Source organism: Cucurbita moschata, unplaced genomic scaffold, assembly GCF_002738365.1.
Source record: "Cucurbita moschata cultivar Rifu unplaced genomic scaffold, Cmos_1.0 Cmo_Scf00028, whole genome shotgun sequence".
NCBI lineage: Eukaryota > Viridiplantae > Streptophyta > Magnoliopsida > Cucurbitales > Cucurbitaceae > Cucurbita > Cucurbita moschata.
Genome location: NW_019268544.1, coordinates 1421102 through 1429087, shown reverse-complemented (window position 1 = coordinate 1429087; position 7986 = coordinate 1421102).

Genomic DNA, 7986 nt, shown 5'->3' with positions numbered 1-7986 from the left:
AAAAAAAAAAAAAAAAAAAAAAAAAAGGGTTTCCATTATCCCATGGTGTAGGGAGTCCAATCAAAGCATCCTGTTGAGAATGATAGGGATCAAACCAAACAAATTTTGTACCTATTTTATAGATTTTAGTGTTTGAGTGATGCAAGCTTAGTGGATTCCCAATTCCCAATTCCCCCTTTGGTCCCAATTTTATTAAACCTTTCGAATCTTGATTTCATTTATTTCTATCCCATAGTGCATGTCCTTCTCACTTTCAATTTCCCGCCTTCTCGTAGGACTCGCTTTACCCATTTGCCCTATATATAAGATCCCACATCGATTGGAGACAAAAACGAGTATCAGCAACGACATTGAACTCCAAAAGAAGGTGAATTGTGAGATCCCACATCATTTCGAGAAGAAAACAAAACATTCCTTACAAGGGTGTAGAAACCTCCCCTAACATACGTGTTTTAAAACTTTTGAGGAGAAAGTTCAAACAAGACAATATGATATTCTAATAAACATATCAGCCCTCGGGAGATAGTATATATATATATAACTTACGTCTTGTAGGACTCACTTTACCCACTTGCCTCATACGATATTCTTATGAGTAGATCAACCTTCAAGAGATAGTATATATAGATATAACTTGCGTCGTGTAGGACTCACTTTACCCACTTGTCCCATACGATATTCTTACGAGCATATCATCCCTCAAGAGATAGTATATATATATATAACTTTCTTCTTGTAGGACTCACTTTACCCACTTGCCCCATACGATATTCTTATGAGTAGGTCAGCCCTGAAGCGATAGTATATATATAACTTTCTTTTTGTAACACTCGCTTTACCCACTTGCCCTATACGATATTCTTACGAGCAAATCATCCCTCCAGAGATATTTTATATAGCTAGCTTCTTGTATGACTCCCTTTACCCATTTGCTCGATACGATATTTCATGACTAGACCAACTCTCAAAAGATAGTATATAAACAAACATTGAAGCTATCAGAAGAGTGCATGGACTAAAACGACTATTCGGACAATGATTGCATATGATAATCGCTTATTTGATTAAATATACGGCATTCATATTGAAACAAAAACATAGGTTGGTTGCATAAGTGAAGTGGGGTGGGGTCTGATTTGATTAATTTAGGGTTAATGTCCAAAGCATTAGTGGTGCAATGCTTTGCTGACTGTAAAGACAACCTTTGGCTATCAATTTTTATATGTTATGTTTTGTTTGATAGCCACAAAGTAAAGAACATGAAAAAGGAAAGCTGGAATCTTCGTCTCAACAAAACTCATACTTCTTTGACCATTCCATTTCTTTACAATATCTTCTTAATTTTATGTGTTTTTTTTTTTTTTTTTTGTTTATGAAAGATTTGAAATCATGTTACACCCTTCAAAGTGCACGATCTTCTTCTCTCATTTATATATTTTTTTTTGTTAAAAGTAATTATATAATCTTAAAGTAATCTCACGATCTTTGTTTCAAAATATGGTCTAGGTCTAGAGTGAGTTAAAGTAGATATTAATGAATTCGCTATTGCCAATCGTCGTCTACTATGTAACGACCTAGATTGTGATGTCCGACATTGGTTGGAGAGGAGAACAAAACACCCTTTATGAGGGAGTTGAAACCTTCTCGTAGTAGATGCGTTTTAAAGCCTTGAGGAGAAGCCTGAAAGGGAAAGTCTAGAGAGGACAGTATTTGCTAGCAGTGGATATGGGTCGTTATAAATGGTATCAGAGCTAGACACCGGATGATGTGTCGGCCTTCTCGTTGTTCCCCAAAGGGTGGTAGACACGAGATGGTGTGCTAGTAAGGATGCTGGCCCCAAAAGGGGTGGATTTGGTGGGGGTCCCACATTTAATTGGAGAAAGGGACGAGTGTCAGCGAGGAGGCTGGGCCTCGAAAGGGGGTGGATTGTGATGTCCCACAGGTTGGGGAGGAGAACAAAACACCCTTATAAAGGAGTGGAAAGCCCAAAGAGAACAATATCTGCTCACGGTGGATCTGGGTCGTTACAGCTCCACACATGAGAAACTGTGAGACTAGCGGTGGATCTGGGTCGTTACATTACTACCTTTTTTGCAAGTTCCCTCTTAAAAAAACAGCTTCACGCTACATTACTACCTTTTTTGCAAGTTCCCTCTTAAAAAAACAGCTTCACGCATGAGAAATCCTGAAGAAAAGCTCACAACGAAAAATCTTGAGAAGACAATATTTGCTAGCGGTGGATTTAGGCTCTTACAGAAGCTCTCAACCTGACCTTAGCTAGAAGAATATGACCCTTTCAAGAATATCTCCCATTGATAGAAAATTTCAAGATCAATCTCATTCGAATATGACGTCGATTCGTGTATTTTTATTAAAGGGCAAAAAAAAGGAAAGTGTTATATTTCCTTCTTTTCTTTTTTTTGAACATGCAACATTATTAAATGGAAGGTGATGGTTGTTCCAAGCACTTAAAAGAGGTAGAAAATGGGTCACCCACATAGCCTTTTATTTGCATTACATGGGGATGTGGGCTTTTGATGTTCAACAAAGGGAGATTCTGGTTAACCTGATTTGCTGGATTTGTGCTGTGTTGGTCCAAAACATCATGATGGGGTTCCCAACTTGGTGCAGTTATCATCACATAAACAATGCCTGCTCCACTCTCACGTGACCTCAACCTGTTCGACCAAATGCCTCAAAACCCAATGCCAACAGCCCCCCCATTAAAGCCTTTTGTGTAATGATATCAGAAATGATCCATATCTACGTGCGTCTTTGTTTTTGTGTGTATTTTTTTAAACTTATGATTATAAATTTTTGTTTTACCGCACGAGCGACCTTGTCGTTCTCATCATGTGTAATGATGTTCGTCGTGGAGATGGTGGATCATAACTAAAATCTTTTATACATCTTTTAGATACGTGGGTCCAAACACTCCACCCCTTAGAGACTAGCACATCGCCTAGTATCGGACTCTAATAACATTTGTAACCGTTCATAAATATTGTCCGTTTTGGCCCAACCAATATGTAATCGAACACTCCACTCCCTTAGGCATGCACAATATCCGTGTCGGACTCTGATAATATTTGTAACAACTCAAGCCCACCCCTAGTAGATATTGTTCAATTTGGTTCGTTACGTATCATCGAATTTCTTACGATTTTAAAACGTGTTTATTAGAGAGAAGTTTACATACTCTTATATGGAATGTTTCGTTCCCATCTCCGGTCATATAAATCTGGAGGCTCTTTTTTTCTTTTGCTTTTATTTTTTATTTTTTCTAGCATAATAATTAATGACTAAAATAAATGAAAGTTTGTTTAATTTTGAATAAATGCTCTATATATTAATTATTCAAAAATGATTTTAAAGTGATTAATTAATATTTTTATTGAAATTATTTTCTAAAAGGTCTTCCTCATCATTGGGCCAGGTCCACTAAAACGTATAAGCCCAAAGACAGACCAGGCCCAAGCCCAGCGATCTAAGACACAATTTGAGCTTGAATCGGGCCGGCCCAAACTTCAAAGCCCAACGACCATTTTAAAATTAGTTTCAATGATTTATAGTGAATTAAATGAGAGTTTGTTTTTTTGGGTGATAAAAACTTGCGAAAACGTCATGTCGTTGAGTCGACATCGACGATGTCGGCCATGTCCTTTACTGCAACCAACTCTTAAACCACGTCCTCTTCCGTACACACATTTATTATCATTTCCCAACTCAAACAAAACACAACCCTAATTATCTTTATTTTACATCAATCTATTTCTCTTCTTTTTCCCCATAATAATAATAACAATAAATATTATATCCTAACTAACTTTTTTAATTATTAATTATTGTTTGTTTGTCATACAATTTCTCCAATCTTATTTCAATCATTTTTTTAGTTAATTAAAATTTTCACTCTCGATTCATTGAACTAATTTAGAGTAACAGCTCAAGCTCACTGTTAGTAAATATTGTCCGCTTTGGCTCGTTACGTATCGTTATCAGTCTCCCGATTTTAAAACGCGTCCACTGTGGAGTAGGTCTAACCCTACTCTTACCAGTGTCTCGCACTAGGAGTTGGGTTGTTGTCCTTGGGTGAAAGCCCAAAGGCAGCCGACCTTAAAGATGCATTTTAAAATTGTAATGCTGACGGTAATACGTAACAGACAAAAACGAATAATATCTTCTAATGGTGAGCTTAAGCTGATACGACTAGTATCAGAGTCAATCGCTAGACTGTACGTGACACTGATTGGTGTATGGCTATACCATTTCCATAGTAAATGCGTTTTAAAAATAGTGAAACTGACAACGATACGTAACATGCAAAAGTTGATAATATCTACTAACGGTGGATACATTTAGTAACCTCGAGAGATACGAAACAAATGCGTTAGGCATGAATGATTGAAAATTTTGTAGAGATAGAGAATGGAACAAGGGGGTGGAAAGAGAGACGAGAAAGTTTTTTTTTCATCCTCGCCCCACTCGTCAACATCTCTAGAGTCTTCACTTTATCTTTGCATGACAGAAAAGATCGCTCACGTGAACATTTCATCGTCTCGCTCATATCACAACAAAATACAATATTTTATTCGTAACGAACAGTACATCTAGAAATTCTATTTCCCCTACAAACAAAACAAACCTACATCCTATATGATCCTATATGACACAATAATTCTCTTTCAATGTATTTATACGCTTAAATTATTACCCTATTAGGGTTTCTATTCAACTCACGAACTCATGTCTTAGCTCCCATACACCAAGTTTGAAACTAAATAGTATAAGACCAATGTAAAGACGGTTCGTTCGAGTCGAACCGAACGAGAGAAAAAACACGAAAGAAAGAGAAATTTCTTGGCAAAGGGGAAGGCAGAACATGTGATAGGAGCTAGCCTAGTTGACATGAAAATACAGAACCCTACTGTTCCATGTTGTGTTTGCAAGAACCCTAATTTCTTCTGTTTTTTTGTCTTCTAAAATCAATTATATTTCTATTCAATCCACACGTTTTAAAACTTAATAATAATAATAATAATAATAATATATTCTATTTCTTGGAAATTGTTGTTAGTATAATAATTGTTCCATATGGGACTGTTATCAAAGTAGTGTCGGACATGTTTGGTTGCAAATGACTTAGGGTTATTATTTTGTTGGCTTTGGAGTTCATCATTATGGATTTGCTAGCTTTTGATTTGAGGTGTTTTGCCATCTTAATCTAAGGCAACGAGTAAACTACTTGTCTCTTCGCTCTTTATCTAGATGTCAAAACAAGTAGCTCGGTCGAATATTATACGTACTTTCAGATAAACGGGCAAAACCCAAGTCAAATCCATCTATTTTATTGGCTTAGCTAGTGTCGGTCATATCAGGTTGGAAAATTTAAAACTGGAGATAACGTTCAGGGTTAGATTGAAATTTTGAGTTGATTCGATCGTTGACTTGAATGATTGAATATAGTTTGACAACTCAACCATACTGGGTCCATGAATTGTTATTTTTTTAAACTTATCTACCATACATGTTACATTAATAATTAAAATATCGTAACATTGAAATATCAAACATTAACAAGTCACAATACGAAATATCGAAAGCTCGTTCCTGCTCTGCCAAAAGTCCTATTCCTTTTGCCAGCGAGATAGAAGCGATTGACACGAGAGCTTCAGTATGGATAGCCTTAAAGTACAAGCTAAGGTAGTCTCGGCCAAGTGAAAGATCGACACTCGAAAACTCAAGGATCGAGATTTTTGTTATAAGTAAGGTAGAAATATAAGAACAAAAATAAATAAATAAAAGTTTTGAAATTAATTTAAAATATCACATAAATTAAGCAAGAGTTAGACATTGATTGATATTGTACATAAAAGGAAAGTGATGGAAATTATGTTTGTTTTAAAAAATAAATAAAAACAATTTGATAATAATATATATATATTATTATCAAATTGTTTTTATTTATTTTTTAAAACAAACATCATTTCCATCACTTCATTAATAATTAAGTGGACCTTGATTTATAAACTTTAAACTATATATTATTCAACGTGACATCCTAACCATGGCATTTAAATTTCATTTATGGGTCAAATTCATTCAAATCAAGTTATGTATTACACAAACGATTAGATGGATAATCATTTAATACTTCACAATTTATTCGTTAAAAAATAATTTTAAAAAATAAAATTCAATTTTAATTGGGCTCGTATTCACATTTCTACTTCCAAGTCGTATCTATCATATTTGATCACATTATTTTTTTATCGTAAAAGTTTTAGTCCACGATCACAATCGAACATTTGAATAATAAGACAACGAATACGGATAGAGAAAAAAGTGAAAAACGAAAAGGGTTATCGACGCGGTATTAAATTAATAATATCAATGATTCTCGAAGATCATTGCTCGTCGAAAAAAATTGAAAATTTTATGGTGGGTGTGATTTTTGTCCGGTGTTTTTATTTTAAAGGAAAATGATGAATTAGGTAGGTGTAAATATATGAAAGCACATGTCCACTGTGACGCTGTATGATTTTAGTATATGGTTTGGGTGTTAATAATATCTGATTAATGAAGCATACAAATCTTTATAATGTAAAGAATATAAATTAAAACTATAGAAGAAATCAAAATAATGATACATATGGATGAGTGAGATCCAACAACATAAATTGCCAGTGAAGCATCCCAACCAAATGGAAAATTAACTAATTATTTAATTAAAAAATAATAAATGTTTGGGATTTGGCAGAAAGTGCAAAATCCAGAAGTCAAAGGATAGAGAGGAAGTCAAATGGGTGTTGAAAGGAANTTTTTTTTTTTTTTTTTTTTTTTTTTTTTTTTTTTAATTAATCATGAACAACCAAACATTGCATTATAATTAATTAAGGAAGACCATGCCCTAATGATTTATTTCTTACCTTAATTTTATTACCAAATTTATTATTATGTCATTAATTCAAGATTATTTTTAGGAGGTAAATAAGATTTTAGCAACCGGAAAATATATATATATTTTTATTAGGGCTAAAGATCACGATCAACCCAATTAAATCTGTACTGTTTGGGTTGAGTTATGAACTTATTTAAGTTGAATTCGATGTAAAGAAATGAAGGTTTTTCGAAAATGGAAGAGACGTCAGTGGTTGTCTGAAACACAATATGAAAATCGGAAGAAGTTGGGCTAAATCGGATGATCCGAGTTGGAAAGACGTGGTTTCTCGAGGAAGTCACGAACTCTTTTTGTTGGAAAGAAAATAATTAATCAGGTCATGGAATTGTGAGACATATATAATAGGCTTAAGAGAGAAACGATGAGACGAGAAGAGGAGAGAAGCAGTGAGACCGAATTTTGAATTAAGTTAGTTTATGAATTTCTCTAAATCTAAATTAGATGGAATCGAATTAATACGAATTTATTGCTAATTATAAAATATATATTTTTGCACGCAAAATAAATCATCTCTTTTTTTAATACTATTAATTTCAAATAATTCTTTAAAATAATTTTTAACTATTTAAAAGATAATTTCTGAAAATATATATTAAAATTAAGCGTAAATTTTAAATATTTTTATTAAAAAAAAATTAAAATTAATGACTTTAATAACCCAAACCTAACTCAAAAACACCTCTATTCTTTTTCCCATATGGGAATCGGTCACAATCATATTAAAATTTTATTCTTATTAAAACTAAAAAAAAAAAAGAAAAAAGTTATTTATTTATTTATTTATTATTTTTATTTTGAAAACCCATCAATTATTTTCAATATTTGAATAGTAAAAAGCAGGGTAGATGTATGGACAGTTTTATTTCTCAATTAAAAAAATTACAAAATTATTATTATTATTATTTGGCAATTGGATTTTTTTTTTTAATAATTTCATTCTGGAACAGACTAGATTTAATAAGTAAAAAAAAAAAAAAAAAAAAAAAAAAAAAAAAAAAAAAAAAAAAAAAAAAAAAAAAAAAAAA